The sequence below is a fragment of the Pungitius pungitius genome, chromosome 16, assembly GCF_949316345.1.
Source record: "Pungitius pungitius chromosome 16, fPunPun2.1, whole genome shotgun sequence".
Lineage (NCBI taxonomy): Eukaryota > Metazoa > Chordata > Actinopteri > Perciformes > Gasterosteidae > Pungitius > Pungitius pungitius.
The window spans coordinates 11,506,326-11,530,926 of record NC_084915.1 but is presented as its reverse complement, the minus strand read 5'-3'; the positions used below and the strand labels follow the sequence as shown (position 1 = coordinate 11,530,926).

The 24,601-nt window shown below is 44.8% G+C and overlaps 68 non-coding genes across 68 annotated transcripts; all 68 read right to left on the bottom strand.

Annotated features, from left to right (window-relative positions):
* Positions 1 to 112: 112 nt before the first annotated feature.
* Positions 113 to 184, bottom strand: trnah-gug (transfer RNA histidin (anticodon GUG)). Its single transcript has one exon. It is a non-coding gene; the product is annotated as a tRNA-His (tRNA).
* A 268-nt stretch (positions 185 to 452) lies between these two features.
* On the bottom strand, positions 453 to 525 carry trnar-acg (transfer RNA arginine (anticodon ACG)). The gene has a single exon. It is a non-coding gene; the product is annotated as a tRNA-Arg (tRNA).
* Positions 526 to 1,082: 557 nt separating this feature from the next.
* On the bottom strand, positions 1,083 to 1,155 carry trnar-acg (transfer RNA arginine (anticodon ACG)). The gene has a single exon. It is a non-coding gene; the product is annotated as a tRNA-Arg (tRNA).
* Positions 1,156 to 1,372: 217 nt separating this feature from the next.
* trnah-gug (transfer RNA histidin (anticodon GUG)) lies at positions 1,373 to 1,444 on the bottom strand. Its single transcript has one exon. It is a non-coding gene; the product is annotated as a tRNA-His (tRNA).
* A 268-nt stretch (positions 1,445 to 1,712) lies between these two features.
* trnar-acg (transfer RNA arginine (anticodon ACG)) lies at positions 1,713 to 1,785 on the bottom strand. Its single transcript has one exon. It is a non-coding gene; the product is annotated as a tRNA-Arg (tRNA).
* A 554-nt stretch (positions 1,786 to 2,339) lies between these two features.
* On the bottom strand, positions 2,340 to 2,412 carry trnar-acg (transfer RNA arginine (anticodon ACG)). The gene has a single exon. It is a non-coding gene; the product is annotated as a tRNA-Arg (tRNA).
* Positions 2,413 to 2,624: 212 nt separating this feature from the next.
* On the bottom strand, positions 2,625 to 2,696 carry trnah-gug (transfer RNA histidin (anticodon GUG)). The gene has a single exon. It is a non-coding gene; the product is annotated as a tRNA-His (tRNA).
* Positions 2,697 to 2,964: 268 nt separating this feature from the next.
* Positions 2,965 to 3,037, bottom strand: trnar-acg (transfer RNA arginine (anticodon ACG)). The gene has a single exon. It is a non-coding gene; the product is annotated as a tRNA-Arg (tRNA).
* Positions 3,038 to 3,255: 218 nt separating this feature from the next.
* On the bottom strand, positions 3,256 to 3,327 carry trnah-gug (transfer RNA histidin (anticodon GUG)). Its single transcript has one exon. It is a non-coding gene; the product is annotated as a tRNA-His (tRNA).
* Positions 3,328 to 3,595: 268 nt separating this feature from the next.
* On the bottom strand, positions 3,596 to 3,668 carry trnar-acg (transfer RNA arginine (anticodon ACG)). The gene has a single exon. It is a non-coding gene; the product is annotated as a tRNA-Arg (tRNA).
* Positions 3,669 to 4,225: 557 nt separating this feature from the next.
* trnar-acg (transfer RNA arginine (anticodon ACG)) lies at positions 4,226 to 4,298 on the bottom strand. Its single transcript has one exon. It is a non-coding gene; the product is annotated as a tRNA-Arg (tRNA).
* A 217-nt stretch (positions 4,299 to 4,515) lies between these two features.
* Positions 4,516 to 4,587, bottom strand: trnah-gug (transfer RNA histidin (anticodon GUG)). Its single transcript has one exon. It is a non-coding gene; the product is annotated as a tRNA-His (tRNA).
* Positions 4,588 to 4,855: 268 nt separating this feature from the next.
* On the bottom strand, positions 4,856 to 4,928 carry trnar-acg (transfer RNA arginine (anticodon ACG)). The gene has a single exon. It is a non-coding gene; the product is annotated as a tRNA-Arg (tRNA).
* A 554-nt stretch (positions 4,929 to 5,482) lies between these two features.
* Positions 5,483 to 5,555, bottom strand: trnar-acg (transfer RNA arginine (anticodon ACG)). Its single transcript has one exon. It is a non-coding gene; the product is annotated as a tRNA-Arg (tRNA).
* Positions 5,556 to 5,767: 212 nt separating this feature from the next.
* trnah-gug (transfer RNA histidin (anticodon GUG)) lies at positions 5,768 to 5,839 on the bottom strand. Its single transcript has one exon. It is a non-coding gene; the product is annotated as a tRNA-His (tRNA).
* A 269-nt stretch (positions 5,840 to 6,108) lies between these two features.
* Positions 6,109 to 6,181, bottom strand: trnar-acg (transfer RNA arginine (anticodon ACG)). The gene has a single exon. It is a non-coding gene; the product is annotated as a tRNA-Arg (tRNA).
* A 212-nt stretch (positions 6,182 to 6,393) lies between these two features.
* trnah-gug (transfer RNA histidin (anticodon GUG)) lies at positions 6,394 to 6,465 on the bottom strand. The gene has a single exon. It is a non-coding gene; the product is annotated as a tRNA-His (tRNA).
* Positions 6,466 to 6,728: 263 nt separating this feature from the next.
* Positions 6,729 to 6,801, bottom strand: trnar-acg (transfer RNA arginine (anticodon ACG)). The gene has a single exon. It is a non-coding gene; the product is annotated as a tRNA-Arg (tRNA).
* Positions 6,802 to 7,355: 554 nt separating this feature from the next.
* Positions 7,356 to 7,428, bottom strand: trnar-acg (transfer RNA arginine (anticodon ACG)). The gene has a single exon. It is a non-coding gene; the product is annotated as a tRNA-Arg (tRNA).
* Positions 7,429 to 7,640: 212 nt separating this feature from the next.
* trnah-gug (transfer RNA histidin (anticodon GUG)) lies at positions 7,641 to 7,712 on the bottom strand. Its single transcript has one exon. It is a non-coding gene; the product is annotated as a tRNA-His (tRNA).
* A 269-nt stretch (positions 7,713 to 7,981) lies between these two features.
* Positions 7,982 to 8,054, bottom strand: trnar-acg (transfer RNA arginine (anticodon ACG)). The gene has a single exon. It is a non-coding gene; the product is annotated as a tRNA-Arg (tRNA).
* A 212-nt stretch (positions 8,055 to 8,266) lies between these two features.
* Positions 8,267 to 8,338, bottom strand: trnah-gug (transfer RNA histidin (anticodon GUG)). Its single transcript has one exon. It is a non-coding gene; the product is annotated as a tRNA-His (tRNA).
* A 263-nt stretch (positions 8,339 to 8,601) lies between these two features.
* Positions 8,602 to 8,674, bottom strand: trnar-acg (transfer RNA arginine (anticodon ACG)). The gene has a single exon. It is a non-coding gene; the product is annotated as a tRNA-Arg (tRNA).
* A 212-nt stretch (positions 8,675 to 8,886) lies between these two features.
* trnah-gug (transfer RNA histidin (anticodon GUG)) lies at positions 8,887 to 8,958 on the bottom strand. The gene has a single exon. It is a non-coding gene; the product is annotated as a tRNA-His (tRNA).
* A 263-nt stretch (positions 8,959 to 9,221) lies between these two features.
* Positions 9,222 to 9,294, bottom strand: trnar-acg (transfer RNA arginine (anticodon ACG)). Its single transcript has one exon. It is a non-coding gene; the product is annotated as a tRNA-Arg (tRNA).
* A 218-nt stretch (positions 9,295 to 9,512) lies between these two features.
* Positions 9,513 to 9,584, bottom strand: trnah-gug (transfer RNA histidin (anticodon GUG)). Its single transcript has one exon. It is a non-coding gene; the product is annotated as a tRNA-His (tRNA).
* A 268-nt stretch (positions 9,585 to 9,852) lies between these two features.
* Positions 9,853 to 9,925, bottom strand: trnar-acg (transfer RNA arginine (anticodon ACG)). The gene has a single exon. It is a non-coding gene; the product is annotated as a tRNA-Arg (tRNA).
* Positions 9,926 to 10,137: 212 nt separating this feature from the next.
* On the bottom strand, positions 10,138 to 10,209 carry trnah-gug (transfer RNA histidin (anticodon GUG)). The gene has a single exon. It is a non-coding gene; the product is annotated as a tRNA-His (tRNA).
* Positions 10,210 to 10,472: 263 nt separating this feature from the next.
* Positions 10,473 to 10,545, bottom strand: trnar-acg (transfer RNA arginine (anticodon ACG)). The gene has a single exon. It is a non-coding gene; the product is annotated as a tRNA-Arg (tRNA).
* Positions 10,546 to 10,757: 212 nt separating this feature from the next.
* On the bottom strand, positions 10,758 to 10,829 carry trnah-gug (transfer RNA histidin (anticodon GUG)). The gene has a single exon. It is a non-coding gene; the product is annotated as a tRNA-His (tRNA).
* Positions 10,830 to 11,092: 263 nt separating this feature from the next.
* trnar-acg (transfer RNA arginine (anticodon ACG)) lies at positions 11,093 to 11,165 on the bottom strand. Its single transcript has one exon. It is a non-coding gene; the product is annotated as a tRNA-Arg (tRNA).
* Positions 11,166 to 11,383: 218 nt separating this feature from the next.
* trnah-gug (transfer RNA histidin (anticodon GUG)) lies at positions 11,384 to 11,455 on the bottom strand. Its single transcript has one exon. It is a non-coding gene; the product is annotated as a tRNA-His (tRNA).
* A 268-nt stretch (positions 11,456 to 11,723) lies between these two features.
* Positions 11,724 to 11,796, bottom strand: trnar-acg (transfer RNA arginine (anticodon ACG)). The gene has a single exon. It is a non-coding gene; the product is annotated as a tRNA-Arg (tRNA).
* A 213-nt stretch (positions 11,797 to 12,009) lies between these two features.
* trnah-gug (transfer RNA histidin (anticodon GUG)) lies at positions 12,010 to 12,081 on the bottom strand. The gene has a single exon. It is a non-coding gene; the product is annotated as a tRNA-His (tRNA).
* A 263-nt stretch (positions 12,082 to 12,344) lies between these two features.
* On the bottom strand, positions 12,345 to 12,417 carry trnar-acg (transfer RNA arginine (anticodon ACG)). The gene has a single exon. It is a non-coding gene; the product is annotated as a tRNA-Arg (tRNA).
* Positions 12,418 to 12,635: 218 nt separating this feature from the next.
* trnah-gug (transfer RNA histidin (anticodon GUG)) lies at positions 12,636 to 12,707 on the bottom strand. Its single transcript has one exon. It is a non-coding gene; the product is annotated as a tRNA-His (tRNA).
* Positions 12,708 to 12,975: 268 nt separating this feature from the next.
* Positions 12,976 to 13,048, bottom strand: trnar-acg (transfer RNA arginine (anticodon ACG)). Its single transcript has one exon. It is a non-coding gene; the product is annotated as a tRNA-Arg (tRNA).
* Positions 13,049 to 13,602: 554 nt separating this feature from the next.
* trnar-acg (transfer RNA arginine (anticodon ACG)) lies at positions 13,603 to 13,675 on the bottom strand. Its single transcript has one exon. It is a non-coding gene; the product is annotated as a tRNA-Arg (tRNA).
* A 212-nt stretch (positions 13,676 to 13,887) lies between these two features.
* Positions 13,888 to 13,959, bottom strand: trnah-gug (transfer RNA histidin (anticodon GUG)). The gene has a single exon. It is a non-coding gene; the product is annotated as a tRNA-His (tRNA).
* A 268-nt stretch (positions 13,960 to 14,227) lies between these two features.
* Positions 14,228 to 14,300, bottom strand: trnar-acg (transfer RNA arginine (anticodon ACG)). Its single transcript has one exon. It is a non-coding gene; the product is annotated as a tRNA-Arg (tRNA).
* Positions 14,301 to 14,512: 212 nt separating this feature from the next.
* Positions 14,513 to 14,584, bottom strand: trnah-gug (transfer RNA histidin (anticodon GUG)). The gene has a single exon. It is a non-coding gene; the product is annotated as a tRNA-His (tRNA).
* Positions 14,585 to 14,847: 263 nt separating this feature from the next.
* Positions 14,848 to 14,920, bottom strand: trnar-acg (transfer RNA arginine (anticodon ACG)). The gene has a single exon. It is a non-coding gene; the product is annotated as a tRNA-Arg (tRNA).
* A 217-nt stretch (positions 14,921 to 15,137) lies between these two features.
* On the bottom strand, positions 15,138 to 15,209 carry trnah-gug (transfer RNA histidin (anticodon GUG)). Its single transcript has one exon. It is a non-coding gene; the product is annotated as a tRNA-His (tRNA).
* Positions 15,210 to 15,470: 261 nt separating this feature from the next.
* trnar-acg (transfer RNA arginine (anticodon ACG)) lies at positions 15,471 to 15,545 on the bottom strand. Its single transcript has one exon. It is a non-coding gene; the product is annotated as a tRNA-Arg (tRNA).
* A 212-nt stretch (positions 15,546 to 15,757) lies between these two features.
* Positions 15,758 to 15,829, bottom strand: trnah-gug (transfer RNA histidin (anticodon GUG)). Its single transcript has one exon. It is a non-coding gene; the product is annotated as a tRNA-His (tRNA).
* A 263-nt stretch (positions 15,830 to 16,092) lies between these two features.
* trnar-acg (transfer RNA arginine (anticodon ACG)) lies at positions 16,093 to 16,165 on the bottom strand. The gene has a single exon. It is a non-coding gene; the product is annotated as a tRNA-Arg (tRNA).
* A 217-nt stretch (positions 16,166 to 16,382) lies between these two features.
* trnah-gug (transfer RNA histidin (anticodon GUG)) lies at positions 16,383 to 16,454 on the bottom strand. Its single transcript has one exon. It is a non-coding gene; the product is annotated as a tRNA-His (tRNA).
* Positions 16,455 to 16,717: 263 nt separating this feature from the next.
* trnar-acg (transfer RNA arginine (anticodon ACG)) lies at positions 16,718 to 16,790 on the bottom strand. The gene has a single exon. It is a non-coding gene; the product is annotated as a tRNA-Arg (tRNA).
* A 218-nt stretch (positions 16,791 to 17,008) lies between these two features.
* trnah-gug (transfer RNA histidin (anticodon GUG)) lies at positions 17,009 to 17,080 on the bottom strand. The gene has a single exon. It is a non-coding gene; the product is annotated as a tRNA-His (tRNA).
* Positions 17,081 to 17,348: 268 nt separating this feature from the next.
* Positions 17,349 to 17,421, bottom strand: trnar-acg (transfer RNA arginine (anticodon ACG)). The gene has a single exon. It is a non-coding gene; the product is annotated as a tRNA-Arg (tRNA).
* Positions 17,422 to 17,634: 213 nt separating this feature from the next.
* On the bottom strand, positions 17,635 to 17,706 carry trnah-gug (transfer RNA histidin (anticodon GUG)). Its single transcript has one exon. It is a non-coding gene; the product is annotated as a tRNA-His (tRNA).
* A 263-nt stretch (positions 17,707 to 17,969) lies between these two features.
* On the bottom strand, positions 17,970 to 18,042 carry trnar-acg (transfer RNA arginine (anticodon ACG)). The gene has a single exon. It is a non-coding gene; the product is annotated as a tRNA-Arg (tRNA).
* Positions 18,043 to 18,260: 218 nt separating this feature from the next.
* trnah-gug (transfer RNA histidin (anticodon GUG)) lies at positions 18,261 to 18,332 on the bottom strand. The gene has a single exon. It is a non-coding gene; the product is annotated as a tRNA-His (tRNA).
* Positions 18,333 to 18,600: 268 nt separating this feature from the next.
* Positions 18,601 to 18,673, bottom strand: trnar-acg (transfer RNA arginine (anticodon ACG)). Its single transcript has one exon. It is a non-coding gene; the product is annotated as a tRNA-Arg (tRNA).
* Positions 18,674 to 19,227: 554 nt separating this feature from the next.
* Positions 19,228 to 19,300, bottom strand: trnar-acg (transfer RNA arginine (anticodon ACG)). The gene has a single exon. It is a non-coding gene; the product is annotated as a tRNA-Arg (tRNA).
* Positions 19,301 to 19,512: 212 nt separating this feature from the next.
* On the bottom strand, positions 19,513 to 19,584 carry trnah-gug (transfer RNA histidin (anticodon GUG)). The gene has a single exon. It is a non-coding gene; the product is annotated as a tRNA-His (tRNA).
* A 268-nt stretch (positions 19,585 to 19,852) lies between these two features.
* trnar-acg (transfer RNA arginine (anticodon ACG)) lies at positions 19,853 to 19,925 on the bottom strand. Its single transcript has one exon. It is a non-coding gene; the product is annotated as a tRNA-Arg (tRNA).
* A 212-nt stretch (positions 19,926 to 20,137) lies between these two features.
* trnah-gug (transfer RNA histidin (anticodon GUG)) lies at positions 20,138 to 20,209 on the bottom strand. The gene has a single exon. It is a non-coding gene; the product is annotated as a tRNA-His (tRNA).
* Positions 20,210 to 20,472: 263 nt separating this feature from the next.
* On the bottom strand, positions 20,473 to 20,545 carry trnar-acg (transfer RNA arginine (anticodon ACG)). The gene has a single exon. It is a non-coding gene; the product is annotated as a tRNA-Arg (tRNA).
* A 217-nt stretch (positions 20,546 to 20,762) lies between these two features.
* On the bottom strand, positions 20,763 to 20,834 carry trnah-gug (transfer RNA histidin (anticodon GUG)). Its single transcript has one exon. It is a non-coding gene; the product is annotated as a tRNA-His (tRNA).
* Positions 20,835 to 21,095: 261 nt separating this feature from the next.
* On the bottom strand, positions 21,096 to 21,170 carry trnar-acg (transfer RNA arginine (anticodon ACG)). Its single transcript has one exon. It is a non-coding gene; the product is annotated as a tRNA-Arg (tRNA).
* A 212-nt stretch (positions 21,171 to 21,382) lies between these two features.
* Positions 21,383 to 21,454, bottom strand: trnah-gug (transfer RNA histidin (anticodon GUG)). The gene has a single exon. It is a non-coding gene; the product is annotated as a tRNA-His (tRNA).
* A 263-nt stretch (positions 21,455 to 21,717) lies between these two features.
* On the bottom strand, positions 21,718 to 21,790 carry trnar-acg (transfer RNA arginine (anticodon ACG)). Its single transcript has one exon. It is a non-coding gene; the product is annotated as a tRNA-Arg (tRNA).
* Positions 21,791 to 22,007: 217 nt separating this feature from the next.
* trnah-gug (transfer RNA histidin (anticodon GUG)) lies at positions 22,008 to 22,079 on the bottom strand. The gene has a single exon. It is a non-coding gene; the product is annotated as a tRNA-His (tRNA).
* Positions 22,080 to 22,340: 261 nt separating this feature from the next.
* On the bottom strand, positions 22,341 to 22,415 carry trnar-acg (transfer RNA arginine (anticodon ACG)). Its single transcript has one exon. It is a non-coding gene; the product is annotated as a tRNA-Arg (tRNA).
* A 212-nt stretch (positions 22,416 to 22,627) lies between these two features.
* trnah-gug (transfer RNA histidin (anticodon GUG)) lies at positions 22,628 to 22,699 on the bottom strand. Its single transcript has one exon. It is a non-coding gene; the product is annotated as a tRNA-His (tRNA).
* Positions 22,700 to 22,962: 263 nt separating this feature from the next.
* trnar-acg (transfer RNA arginine (anticodon ACG)) lies at positions 22,963 to 23,035 on the bottom strand. Its single transcript has one exon. It is a non-coding gene; the product is annotated as a tRNA-Arg (tRNA).
* A 217-nt stretch (positions 23,036 to 23,252) lies between these two features.
* Positions 23,253 to 23,324, bottom strand: trnah-gug (transfer RNA histidin (anticodon GUG)). Its single transcript has one exon. It is a non-coding gene; the product is annotated as a tRNA-His (tRNA).
* Positions 23,325 to 24,601: the final 1,277 nt, after the last annotated feature.

Genomic DNA, 24,601 nt, shown 5'->3' with positions numbered 1-24,601 from the left:
CCCAAAACATCTACTTCACGCAAGAATCTCAGATGAAGCTGTCTAGTCTCATACACATTACATGCCAAAAGACATTTGAGATCACCTGAAAACACTGGCAAATCCCGACTGCTGCCGTGACCCGGATTCGAACCGGGGTTTCTGCGACCACAACGCAGAGTACTAACCACTATACGATCACGGCTGCCTACGGAACGGTGAGAAAAATCTTCACCCATACCACATGGGCCACAATGAATGTCAAACGTGCCTCTTTTTTAAATAAATGACATGAGCAACGAGTAATTTTCTGCTACTGCTGATTCGATCCTTCTTGCACAATGTGGTTTTTGAAAAAAAGTTCATTTAGAAGTAACATTGCAAAAGTGTGTCAGCAGCGAAACATTTTCACTATAATCAGGTAAAGGGGAGGATGTTTTTCAAATTCAGCCATGACAAATTGAATAATGCTGCGAGCTAGCCAGGAGTCGAACCTGGAATCTTCTGATTCGTAGTCAGACGCGTTGTCCATTGCGCCACTAGCCCTGTGAGGGTGCTCATTTGGAGATTCCATGTATAACTGCTTTTATACAATCGGCTGATTCTTCTGAGGGTCCACAGCGGAGGACCAGGCAACATTACTGGTGTTGTCCCAAACCATCTACTTCACGCAAGAATCTCAGATGAAGCTGTCTAGTCTCATACACATTACATGCCAAAAGACATTTGAGATCACCTGAAAACACTGGCAAATCCCGACTGCTGCCGTGACCCGGATTCGAACAGGGGTTGCTGCGACCACAACGCAGAGTACTAACCACTATACGATCACGGCTGCCTACGGAACGGTGCGAAAAATCTTCACCCATACCACATGGGCCACAATGAATGTCAAACGTGCCTCTTTTTTAAATAAATGACATGAGCAACGAGTAATTTTCTGCTACTGCTGATTCGATCCTTCTTGCACAATGTGGTTTTTGAAAAAAAGTTCATTTAGAAGTAACATTGCAAAAGTGTGTCAGCAGCGAAACATTTTCACTATAATCAGGTAAAGGGGAGGATGTTTTTCAAATTCAGCCATGACAAATTAAATAATGCTGCGAGCTACCCAGGAGTCGAACCTGGAATCTTCTGATTCGTAGTCAGACGCGTTGTCCATTGCGCCACTAGCCCTGTGAGGGTGCTCATTTGGAGATTCCATGTATAACTGCTTTTATACAATCGGCTGATTCTTCTGAGGGTCCACAGCGGAGGACCAGGCAACATTACTGGTGTTGTCCCAAACCATCTACTTCACGCAAGAATCTCAGATGAAGCTGTCTAGTCTCATACACATTACATGCCAAAAGACATTTGAGATCACCTGAAAACACTGGCAAATCCCGACTGCTGCCGTGACCCGGATTCGAACCGGGGTTGCTGCGACCACAACGCAGAGTACTAACCACTATACGATCACGGCTGCCTACGGAACGGTGCGAAAAATCTTCACCCATACCACATGGGCCACAATGAATGTCAAACGTGCCTCTTTTTTAAATAAATGACATGAGCAACAAGTAATTTTCTGCTACTGCTGATTCGATCCTTCTTGCACAATGTGGTTTTTGAAAAAAAGTTCATTTAGAAGTAACATTGCAAAAGTGTGTCAGCAGCGAAACATTTTCACTATTATCAGGTAAAGGGGAGGATGTTTTTCAAATTCAGCCATGACAAATTGAATAATGCTGCGAGCTAGCCAGGAGTCGAACCTGGAATCTTCTGATTCGTAGTCAGACGCGTTGTCCATTGCGCCACTAGCCCTGTGAGGGTGCTCAGTTGGAGATTCCATGTGTAACTGCCTTTTATACAATCGGCTGATTTTTCTGAGTGTCCACAGCGGAGGACCAGGCAACATTACTGGTGTTGTCCCAAAACATCTACTTCACGCAAGTATCTCAGATGAAGCTGTCTAGTCTCATACACATTACAAAAGACATTTGAGATCACCTGAAAACACTGGCAAATCCCGACTGCTGCCGTGACCCGGATTTCGAACCGGGGTTGCTGCGACCACAATGCAGAGTACTAACCACTATACGATCACGGCTGCCTACGTGATGGTGCGAAATATCTTCACCCATACCACATGGGCCACAATGAATGTCAAACGTGCCTCTTTTTTAAATAAATGACATGAGCAACGAGTAATCTTCTGCTACTGCTGATTCGATCCTTCTTGCACAATGTGGTTTTTGAAAAAAAGTTCATTTAGAAGTAACATTGCAAAAGTGTGTCAGCAGCGAAACATTTTCACTATTATCAGGTAAAGGGGAGGATGTTGTTCAAATTCAGCCTTGACAAATTGAATAATGCTGCGAGCTAGCCAGGAGTCAAACCTGGAATCTTCTGATTCGTAGTCAGACGCGTTGTCCATTGCGCCACTAGCCCTGTGAGGGTGCTCAGTTGGAGATTCCATGTGTAACTGCTTTTATACAATCGGCTGATTTTTCTGAGTGTCCACAGCGGAGGACCAGGCAACATTACTGGTGTTGTCCCAAAACATCTACTTCACGCAAGAATCTCAGATGAAGCTGTCTAGTCTCATACACATTACAAAAGACATTTGAGATCACCTGAAAACACTGGCAAATCCCGACTGCTGCCGTGACCCGGATTCGAACCGGGGTTGCTGCGACCACAACGCAGAGTACTAACCTCTATACGATCACGGCTGCCTACGTAATGGTGCGAAATATCTTCACCCATACCACATGGGCCACAATGAATGTCAAACGTGCCTCTTTTTTAAATAAATGACAAGAGCAACGAGTAATTTTCTGCTACTGCTGATTCGATCCTTCTTGCACAATGTGGTTTTTGAAAAAAAGTTCATTTAGAAGTAACATTGCAAAAGTGTGTCAGCAGCGAAACATTTTCACTATTATCAGGTAAAGGGGAGGATGTTTTTCAAATTCAGCCATGACAAATTGAATAATGCTGCGAGCTAGCTAGGAGTCGAACCTGGAATCTTCTGATTCGTAGTCAGACGCGTTGTCCATTGCGCCACTAGCCCTGTGAGGGTGCTCAGTTGGAGATTCCATGTGTAACTGCCTTTTATACAATTGGCTGATTTTTCTGAGTGTCCACAGCGGAGGACCAGGCAACATTACTGGTGTTGTCCCAAAACATCTACTTCACGCAAGAATCTCAGATGAAGCTGTCTAGTCTCATACACATTACATGCCAAAAGACATTTGAGATCACCTGAAAACACTGGCAAATCCCGACTGCTGCCGTGACCCGGATTCGAACCGGGGTTTCTGCGACCACAACGCAGAGTACTAACCACTATACGATCACGGCTGCCTACGGAACGGTGAGAAAAATCTTCACCCATACCACATGGGCCACAATGAATGTCAAACGTGCCTCTTTTTTAAATAAATGACATGAGCAACGAGTAATTTTCTGCTACTGCTGATTCGATCCTTCTTGCACAATGTGGTTTTTGAAAAAAAGTTCATTTAGAAGTAACATTGCAAAAGTGTGTCAGCAGCGAAACATTTTCACTATAATCAGGTAAAGGGGAGGATGTTTTTCAAATTCAGCCATGACAAATTGAATAATGCTGCGAGCTAGCCAGGAGTCGAACCTGGAATCTTCTGATTCGTAGTCAGACGCGTTGTCCATTGCGCCACTAGCCCTGTGAGGGTGCTCATTTGGAGATTCCATGTATAACTGCTTTTATACAATCGGCTGATTCTTCTGAGGGTCCACAGCGGAGGACCAGGCAACATTACTGGTGTTGTCCCAAACCATCTACTTCACGCAAGAATCTCAGATGAAGCTGTCTAGTCTCATACACATTACATGCCAAAAGACATTTGAGATCACCTGAAAACACTGGCAAATCCCGACTGCTGCCGTGACCCGGATTCGAACAGGGGTTGCTGCGACCACAACGCAGAGTACTAACCACTATACGATCACGGCTGCCTACGGAACGGTGCGAAAAATCTTCACCCATACCACATGGGCCACAATGAATGTCAAACGTGCCTCTTTTTTAAATAAATGACATGAGCAACGAGTAATTTTCTGCTACTGCTGATTCGATCCTTCTTGCACAATGTGGTTTTTGAAAAAAAGTTCATTTAGAAGTAACATTGCAAAAGTGTGTCAGCAGCGAAACATTTTCACTATAATCAGGTAAAGGGGAGGATGTTTTTCAAATTCAGCCATGACAAATTGAATAATGCTGCGAGCTAGCCAGGAGTCGAACCTGGAATCTTCTGATTCGTAGTCAGACGCGTTGTCCATTGCGCCACTAGCCCTGTGAGGGTGCTCATTTGGAGATTCCATGTATAACTGCTTTTATACAATCGGCTGATTCTTCTGAGGGTCCACAGCGGAGGACCAGGCAACATTACTGGTGTTGTCCCAAACCATCTACTTCACGCAAGAATCTCAGATGAAGCTGTCTAGTCTCATACACATTACATGCCAAAAGACATTTGAGATCACCTGAAAACACTGGCAAATCCCGACTGCTGCCGTGACCCGGATTCGAACCGGGGTTGCTGCGACCACAACGCAGAGTACTAACCACTATACGATCACGGCTGCCTACGGAACGGTGCGAAAAATCTTCACCCATACCACATGGGCCACAATGAATGTCAAACGTGCCTCTTTTTTAAATAAATGACATGAGCAACAAGTAATTTTCTGCTACTGCTGATTCGATCCTTCTTGCACAATGTGGTTTTTGAAAAAAAGTTCATTTAGAAGTAACATTGCAAAAGTGTGTCAGCAGCGAAACATTTTCACTATTATCAGGTAAAGGGGAGGATGTTTTTCAAATTCAGCCATGACAAATTGAATAATGCTGCGAGCTAGCCAGGAGTCGAACCTGGAATCTTCTGATTCGTAGTCAGACGCGTTGTCCATTGCGCCACTAGCCCTGTGAGGGTGCTCAGTTGGAGATTCCATGTGTAACTGCCTTTTATACAATCGGCTGATTTTTCTGAGTGTCCACAGCGGAGGACCAGGCAACATTACTGGTGTTGTCCCAAAACATCTACTTCACGCAAGTATCTCAGATGAAGCTGTCTAGTCTCATACACATTACAAAAGACATTTGAGATCACCTGAAAACACTGGCAAATCCCGACTGCTGCCGTGACCCGGATTTCGAACCGGGGTTGCTGCGACCACAACGCAGAGTACTAACCACTATACGATCACGGCTGCCTACGTGATGGTGCGAAATATCTTCACCCATACCACATGGGCCACAATGAATGTCAAACGTGCCTCTTTTTTAAATAAATGACATGAGCAACGAGTAATCTTCTGCTACTGCTGATTCGATCCTTCTTGCACAATGTGGTTTTTGAAAAAAAGTTCATTTAGAAGTAACATTGCAAAAGTGTGTCAGCAGCGAAACATTTTCACTATTATCAGGTAAAGGGGAGGATGTTGTTCAAATTCAGCCTTGACAAATTGAATAATGCTGCGAGCTAGCCAGGAGTCGAACCTGGAATCTTCTGATTCGTAGTCAGACGCGTTGTCCATTGCGCCACTAGCCCTGTGAGGGTGCTCAGTTGGAGATTCCATGTGTAACTGCTTTTATACAATCGGCTGATTTTTCTGAGTGTCCACAGCGGAGGACCAGGCAACATTACTGGTGTTGTCCCAAAACATCTACTTCACGCAAGAATCTCAGATGAAGCTGTCTAGTCTCATACACATTACAAAAGACATTTGAGATCACCTGAAAACACTGGCAAATCCCGACTGCTGCCGTGACCCGGATTCGAACCGGGGTTGCTGCGACCACAACGCAGAGTACTAACCTCTATACGATCACGGCTGCCTACGTAATGGTGCGAAATATCTTCACCCATACCACATGGGCCACAATGAATGTCAAACGTGCCTCTTTTTAAAAATAAATGACAAGAGCAACGAGTAATTTTCGGGTACTGCTGATTCGATCCTTCTTGCACAATGTGGTTTTTGAAAAAAAGTTCATTTAGAAGTAACATTGCAAAAGTGTGTCAGCAGCAAAACATTTTCACTATTATCAGGTAAAGGGGAGGATGTTTTTCAAATTCAGCCATGACAAATTGAATAATGCTGCGAGCTAGCCAGGAGTCGAACCTGGAATCTTCTGATTCGTAGTCAGACGCGTTGTCCATTGCGCCACTAGCCCTGTGAGGGTGCTCAGTTGGAGATTCCATGTGTAACTGCTTTTATACAATCGGCTGATTTTTCTGAGGGTCCACAGCGGAGGACCAGGCAACATTACTGGTGTTGTCCCAAAACATCTACTTCACGCAAGTATCTCAGATGAAGCTGTCTAGTCTCATACACATTACAAAAGACATTTGAGATCACCTGAAAACACTGGCAAATCCCGACTGCTGCCGTGACCCGGATTCGAACCGGGGTTGCTGCGACCACAACGCAGAGTACTAACCACTATACGATCACGGCTGCCTACGGAATGGTGCGAAAAAACCCATACCACATGGGCCACAATGAATGTCAAACGTGCCTCTTTTTTAAATAAATGACAAGAGCAACGAGTAATTTTCTGCTACTGCTGATTCGATCCTTCTTGCACAATGTGGTTTTTGAAAAAAAGTTCATTTAGAAGTAACATTGCAAAAGTGTGTCAGCAGCAAAACATTTTCACTATTATCAGGTAAAGGGGAGGATGTTTTTCAAATTCAGCCATGACAAATTGAATAATGCTGCGAGCTAGCCAGGAGTCGAACCTGGAATCTTCTGATTCGTAGTCAGACGCGTTGTCCATTGCGCCACTAGCCCTGTGAGGGTGCTCAGTTGGAGATTCCATGTGTAACTGCCTTTTATACAATCGGCTGATTTTTCTGAGTGTCCACAGCGGAGGACCAGGCAACATTACTGGTGTTGTCCCAAAACATCTACTTCACGCAAGTATCTCAGATGAAGCTGTCTAGTCTCATACACATTACAAAAGACATTTGAGATCACCTGAAAACACTGGCAAATCCCGACTGCTGCCGTGACCCGGATTTCGAACCGGGGTTGCTGCGACCACAACGCAGAGTACTAACCACTATACGATCACGGCTGCCTACGTGATGGTGCGAAATATCTTCACCCATACCACATGGGCCACAATGAATGTCAAACGTGCCTCTTTTTTAAATAAATGACATGAGCAACGAGTAATCTTCTGCTACTGCTGATTCGATCCTTCTTGCACAATGTGGTTTTTGAAAAAAAGTTCATTTAGAAGTAACATTGCAAAAGTGTGTCAGCAGCGAAACATTTTCACTATTATCAGGTAAAGGGGAGGATGTTGTTCAAATTCAGCCTTGACAAATTGAATAATGCTGCGAGCTAGCCAGGAGTCGAACCTGGAATCTTCTGATTCGTAGTCAGACGCGTTGTCCATTGCGCCACTAGCCCTGTGAGGGTGCTCAGTTGGAGATTCCATGTGTAACTGCTTTTATACAATCGGCTGATTTTTCTGAGTGTCCACAGCGGAGGACCAGGCAACATTACTGGTGTTGTCCCAAAACATCTACTTCACGCAAGAATCTCAGATGAAGCTGTCTAGTCTCATACACATTACAAAAGACATTTGAGATCACCTGAAAACACTGGCAAATCCCGACTGCTGCCGTGACCCGGATTCGAACCGGGGTTGCTGCGACCACAACGCAGAGTACTAACCTCTATACGATCACGGCTGCCTACGTAATGGTGCGAAATATCTTCACCCATACCACATGGGCCACAATGAATGTCAAACGTGCCTCTTTTTAAAAATAAATGACAAGAGCAACGAGTAATTTTCGGGTACTGCTGATTCGATCCTTCTTGCACAATGTGGTTTTTGAAAAAAAGTTCATTTAGAAGTAACATTGCAAAAGTGTGTCAGCAGCAAAACATTTTCACTATTATCAGGTAAAGGGGAGGATGTTTTTCAAATTCAGCCATGACAAATTGAATAATGCTGCGAGCTAGCCAGGAGTCGAACCTGGAATCTTCTGATTCGTAGTCAGACGCGTTGTCCATTGCGCCACTAGCCCTGTGAGGGTGCTCAGTTGGAGATTCCATGTGTAACTGCTTTTATACAATCGGCTGATTTTTCTGAGGGTCCACAGCGGAGGACCAGGCAACATTACTGGTGTTGTCCCAAAACATCTACTTCACGCAAGTATCTCAGATGAAGCTGTCTAGTCTCATACACATTACAAAAGACATTTGAGATCACCTGAAAACACTGGCAAATCCCGACTGCTGCCGTGACCCGGATTCGAACCGGGGTTGCTGCGACCACAACGCAGAGTACTAACCACTATACGATCACGGCTGCCTACGGAATGGTGCGAAAAAACCCATACCACATGGGCCACAATGAATGTCAAACGTGCCTCTTTTTTAAATAAATGACAAGAGCAACGAGTAATTTTCTGCTACTGCTGATTCGATCCTTCTTGCACAATGTGGTTTTTGAAAAAAAGTTCATTTAGAAGTAACATTGCAAAAGTGTGTCAGCAGCAAAACATTTTCACTATTATCAGGTAAAGGGGAGGATGTTTTTCAAATTCAGCCATGACAAATTGAATAATGCTGCGAGCTAGCCAGGAGTCGAACCTGGAATCTTCTGATTCGTAGTCAGACGCGTTGTCCATTGCGCCACTAGCCCTGTGAGGGTGCTCAGTTGGAGATTCCATGTGTAACTGCTTTTATACAATCGGCTGATTTTTCTGAGGGTCCACAGCGGAGGACCAGGCAACATTACTGGTGTTGTCCCAAAACATCTACTTCACGCAAGTATCTCAGATGAAGCTGTCTAGTCTCATACACATTACAAAAGACATTTGAGATCACCTGAAAACACTGGCAAATCCCGACTGCTGCCGTGACCCGGATTCGAACCGGGGTTGCTGCGACCACAACGCAGAGTACTAACCACTATACGATCACGGCTGCCTACGGAATGGTGCGAAAAAACCCATACCACATGGGCCACAATGAATGTCAAACGTGCCTCTTTTTTAAATAAATGACAAGAGCAACGAGTAATTTTCTGCTACTGCTGATTCGATCCTTCTTGCACAATGTGGTTTTTGAAAAAAAGTTCATTTAGAAGTAACATTGCAAAAGTGTGTCAGCAGCAAAACATTTTCACCATTATCAGGTAAAGGGGAGGATGTTTTTCAAATTCAGCCATGACAAATTGAATAATGCTGCGAGCTAGCCAGGAGTCGAACCTGGAATCTTCTGATTCGTAGTCAGACGCGTTGTCCATTGCGCCACTAGCCCTGTGAGGGTGCTCAGTTGGAGATTCCATGTGTAACTGCCTTTTATACAATCGGCTGATTTTTCTGAGTGTCCACAGCGGAGGACCAGGCAACATTACTGGTGTTGTCCCAAAACATCTACTTCACGCAAGAATCTCAGATGAAGCTGTCTAGTCTCATACACATTACATGCCAAAAGACATTTGAGATCACCTGAAAACACTGGCAAATCCCGACTGCTGCCGTGACCCGGATTCGAACCGGGGTTGCTGCGACCACAACGCAGAGTACTAACCACTATACGATCACGGCTGCCTACGGAATGGTGCGAAAAATCTTCACCCATACCACATGGGCCACAATGAATGTCAAACTTTCCTCTTTTTTAAATAAATGACATGAGCAACGAGTAATTTTCTGCTACTGCTGATTCGATCCTTCTTGCACAATGTGGTTTTTGAAAAAAAGTTCATTTAGAAGTAACATTGCAAAAGTGTGTCAGCAGCAAAACATTTTCACTATTATCAGGTAAAGGGGAGGATGTTTTTCAAATTCAGCCATGACAAATTGAATAATGCTGCGAGCTAGCCAGGAGTCGAACCTGGAATCTTCTGATTCGTAGTCAGACGCGTTGTCCATTGCGCCACTAGCCCTGTGAGGGTGCTCAGTTGGAGATTCCATGTGTAACTGCTTTTATACAATCGGCTGATTTTTCTGAGGGTCCACAGCGGAGGACCAGGCAACATTACTGGTGTTGTCCCAAAACATCTACTTCACGCAAGTATCTCAGATGAAGCTGTCTAGTCTCATACACATTACAAAAGACATTTGAGATCACCTGAAAACACTGGCAAATCCCGACTGCTGCCGTGACCCGGATTCGAACCGGGGTTGCTGCGACCACAACGCAGAGTACTAACCACTATACGATCACGGCTGCCTACGGAATGGTGCGAAAAAACCCATACCACATGGGCCACAATGAATGTCAAACGTGCCTCTTTTTTAAATAAATGACAAGAGCAACGAGTAATTTTCTGCTACTGCTGATTCGATCCTTCTTGCACAATGTGGTTTTTGAAAAAAAGTTCATTTAGAAGTAACATTGCAAAAGTGTGTCAGCAGCAAAACATTTTCACTATTATCAGGTAAAGGGGAGGATGTTTTTCAAATTCAGCCATGACAAATTGAATAATGCTGCGAGCTAGCCAGGAGTCGAACCTGGAATCTTCTGATTCGTAGTCAGACGCGTTGTCCATTGCGCCACTAGCCCTGTGAGGGTGCTCAGTTGGAGATTCCATGTGTAACTGCTTTTATACAATCGGCTGATTTTTCTGAGGGTCCACAGCGGAGGACCAGGCAACATTACTGGTGTTGTCCCAAAACATCTACTTCACGCAAGTATCTCAGATGAAGCTGTCTAGTCTCATACACATTACAAAAGACATTTGAGATCACCTGAAAACACTGGCAAATCCCGACTGCTGCCGTGACCCGGATTCGAACCGGGGTTGCTGCGACCACAACGCAGAGTACTAACCACTATACGATCACGGCTGCCTACGGAATGGTGCGAAAAAACCCATACCACATGGGCCACAATGAATGTCAAACGTGCCTCTTTTTTAAATAAATGACAAGAGCAACGAGTAATTTTCTGCTACTGCTGATTCGATCCTTCTTGCACAATGTGGTTTTTGAAAAAAAGTTCATTTAGAAGTAACATTGCAAAAGTGTGTCAGCAGCAAAACATTTTCACCATTATCAGGTAAAGGGGAGGATGTTTTTCAAATTCAGCCATGACAAATTGAATAATGCTGCGAGCTAGCCAGGAGTCGAACCTGGAATCTTCTGATTCGTAGTCAGACGCGTTGTCCATTGCGCCACTAGCCCTGTGAGGGTGCTCAGTTGGAGATTCCATGTGTAACTGCCTTTTATACAATCGGCTGATTTTTCTGAGTGTCCACAGCGGAGGACCAGGCAACATTACTGGTGTTGTCCCAAAACATCTACTTCACGCAAGAATCTCAGATGAAGCTGTCTAGTCTCATACACATTACATGCCAAAAGACATTTGAGATCACCTGAAAACACTGGCAAATCCCGACTGCTGCCGTGACCCGGATTCGAACCGGGGTTGCTGCGACCACAACGCAGAGTACTAACCACTATACGATCACGGCTGCCTACGGAACGGTGCGAAAAATCTTCACCCATACCACATGGGCCACAATGAATGTCAAACGTGCCTCTTTTTTAAATAAATGACATGAGCAACAAGTAATTTTCTGCTACTGCTGATTCGATCCTTCTTGCACAATGTGGTTTTTGAAAAAAAGTTCATTTAGAAGTAACATTGCAAAAGTGTGTCAGCAGCGAAACATTTTCACTATTATCAGGTAAAGGGGAGGATGTTTTTCAAATTCAGCCATGACAAATTGAATAATGCTGCGAGCTAGCCAGGAGTCGAACCTGGAATCTTCTGATTCGTAGTCAGACGCGTTGTCCATTGCGCCACTAGCCCTGTGAGGGTGCTCAGTTGGAGATTCCATGTGTAACTGCCTTTTATACAATCGGCTGATTTTTCTGAGTGTCCACAGCGGAGGACCAGGCAACATTACTGGTGTTGTCCCAAAACATCTACTTCACGCAAGTATCTCAGATGAAGCTGTCTAGTCTCATACACATTACAAAAGACATTTGAGATCACCTGAAAACACTGGCAAATCCCGACTGCTGCCGTGACCCGGATTCGAACCGGGGTTGCTGCGACCACAACGCAGAGTACTAACCACTATACGATCACGGCTGCCTACGGAATGGTGCGAAAAAACCCATACCACATGGGCCACAATGAATGTCAAACGTGCCTCTTTTTTAAATAAATGACAAGAGCAACGAGTAATTTTCTGCTACTGCTGATTCGATCCTTCTTGCACAATGTGGTTTTTGAAAAAAAGTTCATTTAGAAGTAACATTGCAAAAGTGTGTCAGCAGCAAAACATTTTCACCATTATCAGGTAAAGGGGAGGATGTTTTTCAAATTCAGCCATGACAAATTGAATAATGCTGCGAGCTAGCCAGGAGTCGAACCTGGAATCTTCTGATTCGTAGTCAGACGCGTTGTCCATTGCGCCACTAGCCCTGTGAGGGTGCTCAGTTGGAGATTCCATGTGTAACTGCCTTTTATACAATCGGCTGATTTTTCTGAGTGTCCACAGCGGAGGACCAGGCAACATTACTGGTGTTGTCCCAAAACATCTACTTCACGCAAGAATCTCAGATGAAGCTGTCTAGTCTCATACACATTACATGCCAAAAGACATTTGAGATCACCTGAAAACACTGGCAAATCCCGACTGCTGCCGTGACCCGGATTCGAACCGGGGTTGCTGCGACCACAACGCAGAGTACTAACCACTATACGATCACGGCTGCCTACGGAACGGTGCGAAAAATCTTCACCCATACCACATGGGCCACAATGAATGTCAAACGTGCCTCTTTTTTAAATAAATGACATGAGCAACAAGTAATTTTCTGCTACTGCTGATTCGATCCTTCTTGCACAATGTGGTTTTTGAAAAAAAGTTCATTTAGAAGTAACATTGCAAAAGTGTGTCAGCAGCGAAACATTTTCACTATTATCAGGTAAAGGGGAGGATGTTTTTCAAATTCAGCCATGACAAATTGAATAATGCTGCGAGCTAGCCAGGAGTCGAACCTGGAATCTTCTGATTCGTAGTCAGACGCGTTGTCCATTGCGCCACTAGCCCTGTGAGGGTGCTCAGTTGGAGATTCCATGTGTAACTGCCTTTTATACAATCGGCTGATTTTTCTGAGTGTCCACAGCGGAGGACCAGGCAACATTACTGGTGTTGTCCCAAAACATCTACTTCACGCAAGTATCTCAGATGAAGCTGTCTAGTCTCATACACATTACAAAAGACATTTGAGATCACCTGAAAACACTGGCAAATCCCGACTGCTGCCGTGACCCGGATTTCGAACCGGGGTTGCTGCGACCACAACGCAGAGTACTAACCACTATACGATCACGGCTGCCTACGTGATGGTGCGAAATATCTTCACCCATACCACATGGGCCACAATGAATGTCAAACGTGCCTCTTTTTTAAATAAATGACATGAGCAACGAGTAATCTTCTGCTACTGCTGATTCGATCCTTCTTGCACAATGTGGTTTTTGAAAAAAAGTTCATTTAGAAGTAACATTGCAAAAGTGTGTCAGCAGCGAAACATTTTCACTATTATCAGGTAAAGGGGAGGATGTTGTTCAAATTCAGCCTTGACAAATTGAATAATGCTGCGAGCTAGCCAGGAGTCGAACCTGGAATCTTCTGATTCGTAGTCAGACGCGTTGTCCATTGCGCCACTAGCCCTGTGAGGGTGCTCAGTTGGAGATTCCATGTGTAACTGCTTTTATACAATCGGCTGATTTTTCTGAGTGTCCACAGCGGAGGACCAGGCAACATTACTGGTGTTGTCCCAAAACATCTACTTCACGCAAGAATCTCAGATGAAGCTGTCTAGTCTCATACACATTACAAAAGACATTTGAGATCACCTGAAAACACTGGCAAATCCCGACTGCTGCCGTGACCCGGATTCGAACCGGGGTTGCTGCGACCACAACGCAGAGTACTAACCTCTATACGATCACGGCTGCCTACGTAATGGTGCGAAATATCTTCACCCATACCACATGGGCCACAATGAATGTCAAACGTGCCTCTTTTTTAAATAAATGACAAGAGCAACGAGTAATTTTCTGCTACTGCTGATTCGATCCTTCTTGCACAATGTGGTTTTTGAAAAAAAGTTCATTTAGAAGTAACATTGCAAAAGTGTGTCAGCAGCAAAACATTTTCACTATTATCAGGTAAAGGGGAGGATGTTTTTCAAATTCAGCCATGACAAATTGAATAATGCTGCGAGCTAGCCAGGAGTCGAACCTGGAATCTTCTGATTCGTAGTCAGACGCGTTGTCCATTGCGCCACTAGCCCTGTGAGGGTGCTCAGTTGGAGATTCCATGTGTAACTGCTTTTATACAATCGGCTGATTTTTCTGAGGGTCCACAGCGGAGGACCAGGCAACATTACTGGTGTTGTCCCAAAACATCTACTTCACGCAAGTATCTCAGATGAAGCTGTCTAGTCTCATACACATTACAAAAGACATTTGAGATCACCTGAAAACACTGGCAAATCCCGACTGCTGCCGTGACCCGGATTCGAACCGGGGTTGCTGCGACCACAACGCAGAGTACTAACCACTATACGATCACGGCTGCCTACGGAATGGTGCGAAAAAACCCATACCACATGGGCCACAATGAATGTCAAACGTGCCTCTTTTTTAAATAAATGACAAGAGCAACGAGTAATTTTCTGCTACTGCTGATTCGATCCTTCTTGCACAATGTGGTTTTTGAAAAAAAGTTCATTTAGAAGTAACATTGCAAAAGTGTGTCAGCAGCGAAACATTTTCACTATTATCAGGTAAAGGGGAGGATGTTTTTCAAATTCAGCCATGACAAATTGAATAATGCTGCGAGCTAGCCAGGAGTCGAACCTGGAATCTTCTGATTCGTAGTCAGACGCGTTGTCCATTGCACCACTAGCCCTGTGAGGGTGCTCATTTGGAGATTCCATGTGTAACTGCTTTTATACAATCGGCTGATTTTTCTGAGGGTCCACAGCAGAGGACCAGGCAACATTACTGGTGTTGTCCCAAACCATCTACTTCACGCAAGAATCTCAGATGAAGCTGTCTAGTCTCATACACATTACATGCCAAAAGACATTTGAGATCACCTGAAAACACTGGCAAATCCCGACTGCTGCCATGACCCGGATTCGAACCGGGGTTGCTGCGACCACAACGCAGAGTACTAACCACTATACGATCACGGCTGCCTACGGAATGGTGCGAAAAAACCCATACCACATGGGCCACAATGAATGTCAAACGTGCCTCTTTTTTAAATAAATGACAAGAGCAACGAGTAATTTTCTGCTACTGCTGATTCGATCCTTCTTGCACAATGTGGTTTTTGAAAAAAAGTTCATTTAGAAGTAACATTGCAAAAGTGTGTCAGCAGCAAAACATTTTCACTATTATCAGGTAAAGGGGAGGATGTTTTTCAAATTCAGCCATGACAAATTGAATAATGCTGCGAGCTAGCCAGGAGTCGAACCTGGAATCTTCTGATTCGTAGTCAGACGCGTTGTCCATTGCGCCACTAGCGCTGTGAGGGTGCTCAGTTGGAGATTCCATGTGTAACTGCTTTTATACAATCGGCTGATTTTTCTGAGGGTCCACAGCGGAGGACCAGGCAACATTACTGGTGTTGTCCCAAAACATCTACTTCACGCAAGTATCTCAGATGAAGCTGTCTAGTCTCATACACATTACAAAAGACATTTGAGATCACCTGAAAACACTGGCAAATCCCGACTGCTGCCGTGACCCGGATTCGAACCGGGGTTGCTGCGACCACAACGCAGAGTACTAACCACTATACGATCACGGCTGCCTACGGAATGGTGCGAAAAAACCCATACCACATGGGCCACAATGAATGTCAAACGTGCCTCTTTTTTAAATAAATGACAAGAGCAACGAGTAATTTTCTGCTACTGCTGATTCGATCCTTCTTGCACAATGTGGTTTTTGAAAAAAAGTTCATTTAGAAGTAACATTGCAAAAGTGTGTCAGCAGCGAAACATTTTCACTATTATCAGGTAAAGGGGAGGATGTTTTTCAAATTCAGCCATGACAAATTGAATAATGCTGCGAGCTAGCCAGGAGTCGAACCTGGAATCTTCTGATTCGTAGTCAGACGCGTTGTCCATTGCACCACTAGCCCTGTGAGGGTGCTCATTTGGAGATTCCATGTGTAACTGCTTTTATACAATCGGCTGATTTTTCTGAGGGTCCACAGCAGAGGACCAGGCAACATTACTGGTGTTGTCCCAAACCATCTACTTCACGCAAGAATCTCAGATGAAGCTGTCTAGTCTCATACACATTACATGCCAAAAGACATTTGAGATCACCTGAAAACACTGGCAAATCCCGACTGCTGCCGTGACCCGGATTCGAACCGGGGTTGCTGCGACCACAACGCAGAGTACTAACCACTATACGATCACGGCTGCCTACGGAATGGTGCGAAAAAACCCATACCACATGGGCCACAATGAATGTCAAACGTGCCTCTTTTTTAAATAAATGACAAGAGCAACGAGTAATTTTCTGCTACTGCTGATTCGATCCTTCTTGCACAATGTGGTTTTTGAAAAAAAGTTCATTTAGAAGTAACATTGCAAAAGTGTGTCAGCAGCAAAACATTTTCACCATTATCAGGTAAAGGGGAGGATGTTTTTCAAATTCAGCCATGACAAATTGAATAATGCTGCGAGCTAGCCAGGAGTCGAACCTGGAATCTTCTGATTCGTAGTCAGACGCGTTGTCCATTGCGCCACTAGCCCTGTGAGGGTGCTCAGTTGGAGATTCCATGTGTAACTGCCTTTTATACAATCGGCTGATTTTTCTGAGTGTCCACAGCGGAGGACCAGGCAACATTACTGGTGTTGTCCCAAAACATCTACTTCACGCAAGAATCTCAGATGAAGCTGTCTAGTCTCATACACATTACATGCCAAAAGACATTTGAGATCACCTGAAAACACTGGCAAATCCCGACTGCTGCCGTGACCCGGATTCGAACCGGGGTTGCTGCGACCACAACGCAGAGTACTAACCACTATACGATCACGGCTGCCTACGGAACGGTGCGAAAAATCTTCACCCATACCACATGGGCCACAATGAATGTCAAACGTGCCTCTTTTTTAAATAAATGACATGAGCAACAAGTAATTTTCTGCTACTGCTGATTCGATCCTTCTTGCACAATGTGGTTTTTGAAAAAAAGTTCATTTAGAAGTAACATTGCAAAAGTGTGTCAGCAGCGAAACATTTTCACTATTATCAGGTAAAGGGGAGGATGTTTTTCAAATTCAGCCATGACAAATTGAATAATGCTGCGAGCTAGCCAGGAGTCGAACCTGGAATCTTCTGATTCGTAGTCAGACGCGTTGTCCATTGCGCCACTAGCCCTGTGAGGGTGCTCAGTTGGAGATTCCATGTGTAACTGCCTTTTATACAATCGGCTGATTTTTCTGAGTGTCCACAGCGGAGGACCAGGCAACATTACTGGTGTTGTCCCAAAACATCTACTTCACGCAAGTATCTCAGATGAAGCTGTCTAGTCTCATACACATTACAAAAGACATTTGAGATCACCTGAAAACACTGGCAAATCCCGACTGCTGCCGTGACCCGGATTCGAACCGGGGTTGCTGCGACCACAACGCAGAGTACTAACCACTATACGATCACGGCTGCCTACGGAATGGTGCGAAAAAACCCATACCACATGGGCCACAATGAATGTCAAACGTGCCTCTTTTTTAAATAAATGACAAGAGCAACGAGTAATTTTCTGCTACTGCTGATTCGATCCTTCTTGCACAATGTGGTTTTTGAAAAAAAGTTCATTTAGAAGTAACATTGCAAAAGTGTGTCAGCAGCAAAACATTTTCACCATTATCAGGTAAAGGGGAGGATGTTTTTCAAATTCAGCCATGACAAATTGAATAATGCTGCGAGCTAGCCAGGAGTCGAACCTGGAATCTTCTGATTCGTAGTCAGACGCGTTGTCCATTGCGCCACTAGCCCTGTGAGGGTGCTCAGTTGGAGATTCCATGTGTAACTGCCTTTTATACAATCGGCTGATTTTTCTGAGTGTCCACAGCGGAGGACCAGGCAACATTACTGGTGTTGTCCCAAAACATCTACTTCACGCAAGAATCTCAGATGAAGCTGTCTAGTCTCATACACATTACATGCCAAAAGACATTTGAGATCACCTGAAAACACTGGCAAATCCCGACTGCTGCCGTGACCCGGATTCGAACCGGGGTTGCTGCGACCACAACGCAGAGTACTAACCACTATACGATCACGGCTGCCTACGGAACGGTGCGAAAAATCTTCACCCATACCACATGGGCCACAATGAATGTCAAACGTGCCTCTTTTTTAAATAAATGACATGAGCAACAAGTAATTTTCTGCTACTGCTGATTCGATCCTTCTTGCACAATGTGGTTTTTGAAAAAAAGTTCATTTAGAAGTAACATTGCAAAAGTGTGTCAGCAGCGAAACATTTTCACTATTATCAGGTAAAGGGGAGGATGTTTTTCAAATTCAGCCATGACAAATTGAATAATGCTGCGAGCTAGCCAGGAGTCGAACCTGGAATCTTCTGATTCGTAGTCAGACGCGTTGTCCATTGCGCCACTAGCCCTGTGAGGGTGCTCAGTTGGAGATTCCATGTGTAACTGCCTTTTATACAATCGGCTGATTTTTCTGAGTGTCCACAGCGGAGGACCAGGCAACATTACTGGTGTTGTCCCAAAACATCTACTTCACGCAAGTATCTCAGATGAAGCTGTCTAGTCTCATACACATTACAAAAGACATTTGAGATCACCTGAAAACACTGGCAAATCCCGACTGCTGCCGTGACCCGGATTTCGAACCGGGGTTGCTGCGACCACAACGCAGAGTACTAACCACTATACGATCACGGCTGCCTACGTGATGGTGCGAAATATCTTCACCCATACCACATGGGCCACAATGAATGTCAAACGTGCCTCTTTTTTAAATAAATGACATGAGCAACGAGTAATCTTCTGCTACTGCTGATTCGATCCTTCTTGCACAATGTGGTTTTTGAAAAAAAGTTCATTTAGAAGTAACATTGCAAAAGTGTGTCAGCAGCGAAACATTTTCACTATTATCAGGTAAAGGGGAGGATGTTGTTCAAATTCAGCCTTGACAAATTGAATAATGCTGCGAGCTAGCCAGGAGTCGAACCTGGAATCTTCTGATTCGTAGTCAGACGCGTTGTCCATTGCGCCACTAGCCCTGTGAGGGTGCTCAGTTGGAGATTCCATGTGTAACTGCTTTTATACAATCGGCTGATTTTTCTGAGTGTCCACAGCGGAGGACCAGGCAACATTACTGGTGTTGTCCCAAAACATCTACTTCACGCAAGAATCTCAGATGAAGCTGTCTAGTCTCATACACATTACAAAAGACATTTGAGATCACCTGAAAACACTGGCAAATCCCGACTGCTGCCGTGACCCGGATTCGAACCGGGGTTGCTGCGACCACAACGCAGAGTACTAACCTCTATACGATCACGGCTGCCTACGTAATGGTGCGAAATATCTTCACCCATACCACATGGGCCACAATGAATGTCAAACGTGCCTCTTTTTTAAATAAATGACAAGAGCAACGAGTAATTTTCTGCTACTGCTGATTCGATCCTTCTTGCACAATGTGGTTTTTGAAAAAAAGTTCATTTAGAAGTAACATTGCAAAAGTGTGTCAGCAGCAAAACATTTTCACTATTATCAGGTAAAGGGGAGGATGTTTTTCAAATTCAGCCATGACAAATTGAATAATGCTGCGAGCTAGCCAGGAGTCGAACCTGGAATCTTCTGATTCGTAGTCAGACGCGTTGTCCATTGCGCCACTAGCCCTGTGAGGGTGCTCAGTTGGAGATTCCATGTGTAACTGCTTTTATACAATCGGCTGATTTTTCTGAGGGTCCACAGCGGAGGACCAGGCAACATTACTGGTGTTGTCCCAAAACATCTACTTCACGCAAGTATCTCAGATGAAGCTGTCTAGTCTCATACACATTACAAAAGACATTTGAGATCACCTGAAAACACTGGCAAATCCCGACTGCTGCCGTGACCCGGATTCGAACCGGGGTTGCTGCGACCACAACGCAGAGTACTAACCACTATACGATCACGGCTGCCTACGGAATGGTGCGAAAAAACCCATACCACATGGGCCACAATGAATGTCAAACGTGCCTCTTTTTTAAATAAATGACAAGAGCAACGAGTAATTTTCTGCTACTGCTGATTCGATCCTTCTTGCACAATGTGGTTTTTGAAAAAAAGTTCATTTAGAAGTAACATTGCAAAAGTGTGTCAGCAGCGAAACATTTTCACTATTATCAGGTAAAGGGGAGGATGTTTTTCAAATTCAGCCATGACAAATTGAATAATGCTGCGAGCTAGCCAGGAGTCGAACCTGGAATCTTCTGATTCGTAGTCAGACGCGTTGTCCATTGCACCACTAGCCCTGTGAGGGTGCTCATTTGGAGATTCCATGTGTAACTGCTTTTATACAATCGGCTGATTTTTCTGAGGGTCCACAGCAGAGGACCAGGCAACATTACTGGTGTTGTCCCAAACCATCTACTTCACGCAAGAATCTCAGATGAAGCTGTCTAGTCTCATACACATTACATGCCAAAAGACATTTGAGATCACCTGAAAACACTGGCAAATCCCGACTGCTGCCATGACCCGGATTCGAACCGGGGTTGCTGCGACCACAACGCAGAGTACTAACCACTATACGATCACGGCTGCCTACGGAATGGTGCGAAAAAACCCATACCACATGGGCCACAATGAATGTCAAACGTGCCTCTTTTTTAAATAAATGACAAGAGCAACGAGTAATTTTCTGCTACTGCTGATTCGATCCTTCTTGCACAATGTGGTTTTTGAAAAAAAGTTCATTTAGAAGTAACATTGCAAAAGTGTGTCAGCAGCAAAACATTTTCACTATTATCAGGTAAAGGGGAGGATGTTTTTCAAATTCAGCCATGACAAATTGAATAATGCTGCGAGCTAGCCAGGAGTCGAACCTGGAATCTTCTGATTCGTAGTCAGACGCGTTGTCCATTGCGCCACTAGCGCTGTGAGGGTGCTCAGTTGGAGATTCCATGTGTAACTGCTTTTATACAATCGGCTGATTTTTCTGAGGGTCCACAGCGGAGGACCAGGCAACATTACTGGTGTTGTCCCAAAACATCTACTTCACGCAAGTATCTCAGATGAAGCTGTCTAGTCTCATACACATTACAAAAGACATTTGAGATCACCTGAAAACACTGGCAAATCCCGACTGCTGCCGTGACCCGGATTCGAACCGGGGTTGCTGCGACCACAACGCAGAGTACTAACCACTATACGATCACGGCTGCCTACGGAATGGTGCGAAAAAACCCATACCACATGGGCCACAATGAATGTCAAACGTGCCTCTTTTTTAAATAAATGACAAGAGCAACGAGTAATTTTCTGCTACTGCTGATTCGATCCTTCTTGCACAATGTGGTTTTTGAAAAAAAGTTCATTTAGAAGTAACATTGCAAAAGTGTGTCAGCAGCGAAACATTTTCACTATTATCAGGTAAAGGGGAGGATGTTTTTCAAATTCAGCCATGACAAATTGAATAATGCTGCGAGCTAGCCAGGAGTCGAACCTGGAATCTTCTGATTCGTAGTCAGACGCGTTGTCCATTGCACCACTAGCCCTGTGAGGGTGCTCATTTGGAGATTCCATGTGTAACTGCTTTTATACAATCGGCTGATTTTTCTGAGGGTCCACAGCAGAGGACCAGGCAACATTACTGGTGTTGTCCCAAACCATCTACTTCACGCAAGAATCTCAGATGAAGCTGTCTAGTCTCATACACATTACATGCCAAAAGACATTTGAGATCACCTGAAAACACTGGCAAATCCCGACTGCTGCCGTGACCCGGATTCGAACCGGGGTTGCTGCGACCACAACGCAGAGTACTAACCACTATACGATCACGGCTGCCTACGGAATGGTGCGAAAAAACCCATACCACATGGGCCACAATGAATGTCAAACGTGCCTCTTTTTTAAATAAATGACAAGAGCAACGAGTAATTTTCTGCTACTGCTGATTCGATCCTTCTTGCACAATGTGGTTTTTGAAAAAAAGTTCATTTAGAAGTAACATTGCAAAAGTGTGTCAGCAGCAAAACATTTTCACTATTATCAGGTAAAGGGGAGGATGTTTTTCAAATTCAGCCATGACAAATTGAATAATGCTGCGAGCTAGCCAGGAGTCGAACCTGGAATCTTCTGATTCGTAGTCAGACGCGTTGTCCATTGCGCCACTAGCGCTGTGAGGGTGCTCAGTTGGAGATTCCATGTGTAACTGCTTTTATACAATCGGCTGATTTTTCTGAGGGTCCACAGCGGAGGACCAGGCAACATTACTGGTGTTGTCCCAAAACATCTACTTCACGCAAGTATCTCAGATGAAGCTGTCTAGTCTCATACACATTACAAAAGACATTTGAGATCACCTGAAAACACTGGCAAATCCCGACAGCTGCCGTGACCCGGGTTCGAACCGGGGTTGCTGCGACCACAACGCAGAGTACTAACCACTATACGATCACGGCTGCCTACGGAATGGTGCGAAAAAACCCATACCACATGGGCCACAATGAATGTCAAACGTGCCTCTTTTTTAAATAAATGACATGAGCAACGAGTAATCTTCTGCTACTGCTGATTCGATCCTTCTTGCACAATGTGGTTTTTGAAAAAAAGTTCATTTAGAAGTAACATTGCAAAAGTGTGTCAGCAGCGAAACATTTTCACTATTATCAGGTAAAGGGGAGGATGTTTTTCAAATTCAGCCTTGACAAATTGAATAATGCTGCGAGCTAGCCAGGAGTCGAACCTGGAATCTTCTGATTCGTAGTCAGACGCGTTGTCCATTGCGCCACTAGCCCTGTGAGGGTGCTCAGTTGGAGATTCCATGTGTAACTGCTTTTATACAATCGGCTGATTCTTCTGAGGGTCCACAGCGGAGGACCAGGCAACATTACTGGTGTTGTCCCAAACCATCTACTTCACGCAAGAATCTCAGATGAAGCTGTCTAGTCTCATACACATTACATGCCAAAAGACATTTGAGATCACCTGAAAACACTGCCAAATCCCGACTGCTGCCGTGACCCGGATTCGAACCGGGGTTGCTGCGACCACAACGCAGAGTACTAACCACTATACGATCACGGCTGCCTACGTAATGGTGCGAAATATCTTCACCCATACCACATGGGCCACAATGAATGTCAAACTTTCCTCTTTTTTAAATAAATGACATGAGCAACGAGTAATCTTCTGCTACTGCTGATTCGATCCTTCTTGCACAATGTGGTTTTTGAAAAAAAGTTCATTTAGAAGTAACATTGCAAAAGTGTGTCAGCAGCAGTGGAATAGAGACTTTGTTTTTAATATATCATAACTCTCTGTATTCATCACTTGTCAGGTCGCCACCCTCAGGAGGCGTTGGTGTGTTGGCACCAACCAGCACTCGAGGGGGCCGGACGTCAGCACGGAGGTGAAAGCAGGGCCCAGCTGCGTCTCATCTACAATCACCCACCTGGTGCTGCCTTCCAATCAGGGGAGGTATTTAGGAGCGGCCCCGAAGCCTCTTCCCCGCCGGATTGTTAGTCTTGTTTAGTGAGTCAGACCGACAACTCTGGTCCACGACAGCAAAAGGTCAGAGGCCGCTGTTCTTACTAACCAGTGTCCTGTCTTCCCTTTTCCAACCCAGGCACCTGAACGGGCCGTTTGGCCTACGCACCTCCCCGGGGATCCCGCCACCTTGTTTTCCCCACATCTGGAATCCGGGACCGCCGTCACCACCCTGTCACCACCCTGTCACCACCCAGTCACCTCTTAGTCCGGTGCCCTTTTTCCTGAAAGAAAAGAAATAAAGTACATGGTGATTAACTGATCTGCGTTTGGGTCTATTCCGGTGGGGCAATACCTGACACCACTAAACTAACAGCCTCGTGCAGAGTTAATTGAACCTGAATGCACTGTATGTTGTGTTCACTGCAGTAAATGTAGACACTGAGGAAAATGTGAATGCCCCATCCCCTCGACAGCAATGTAATCAAGCATCTATTCACCCAAAACATGAGGGGCTGGCTGGATTTCTGTCCTTGGCAACCTCCTTTAGCACCTACACAGTTTGCTCCTGATGTTCACACTTCCCACCTCTGTACCATCTCTCCATCCTACATGTCTCCTCTGATCTGGTTCAATGAAGCAGGTGGAGGCGTGATCTAAAATCTGGGGTGATGAATGACTACCATTGTGCTGACGCTTGCAGTCCAAATGGTGTGTGTGTGTGTGTGTGTGTGTGTCTGAAGCTTGCTCTGCTGCTTGCTCTTCAGGACTAGAATTTTCACCTTCACGTATCTAAAACATAATTAATCCAACTCAAATAATAATGCCACTGTATTGTATTTGGATTAAATCATAAGTTTTCACCACAATATGAA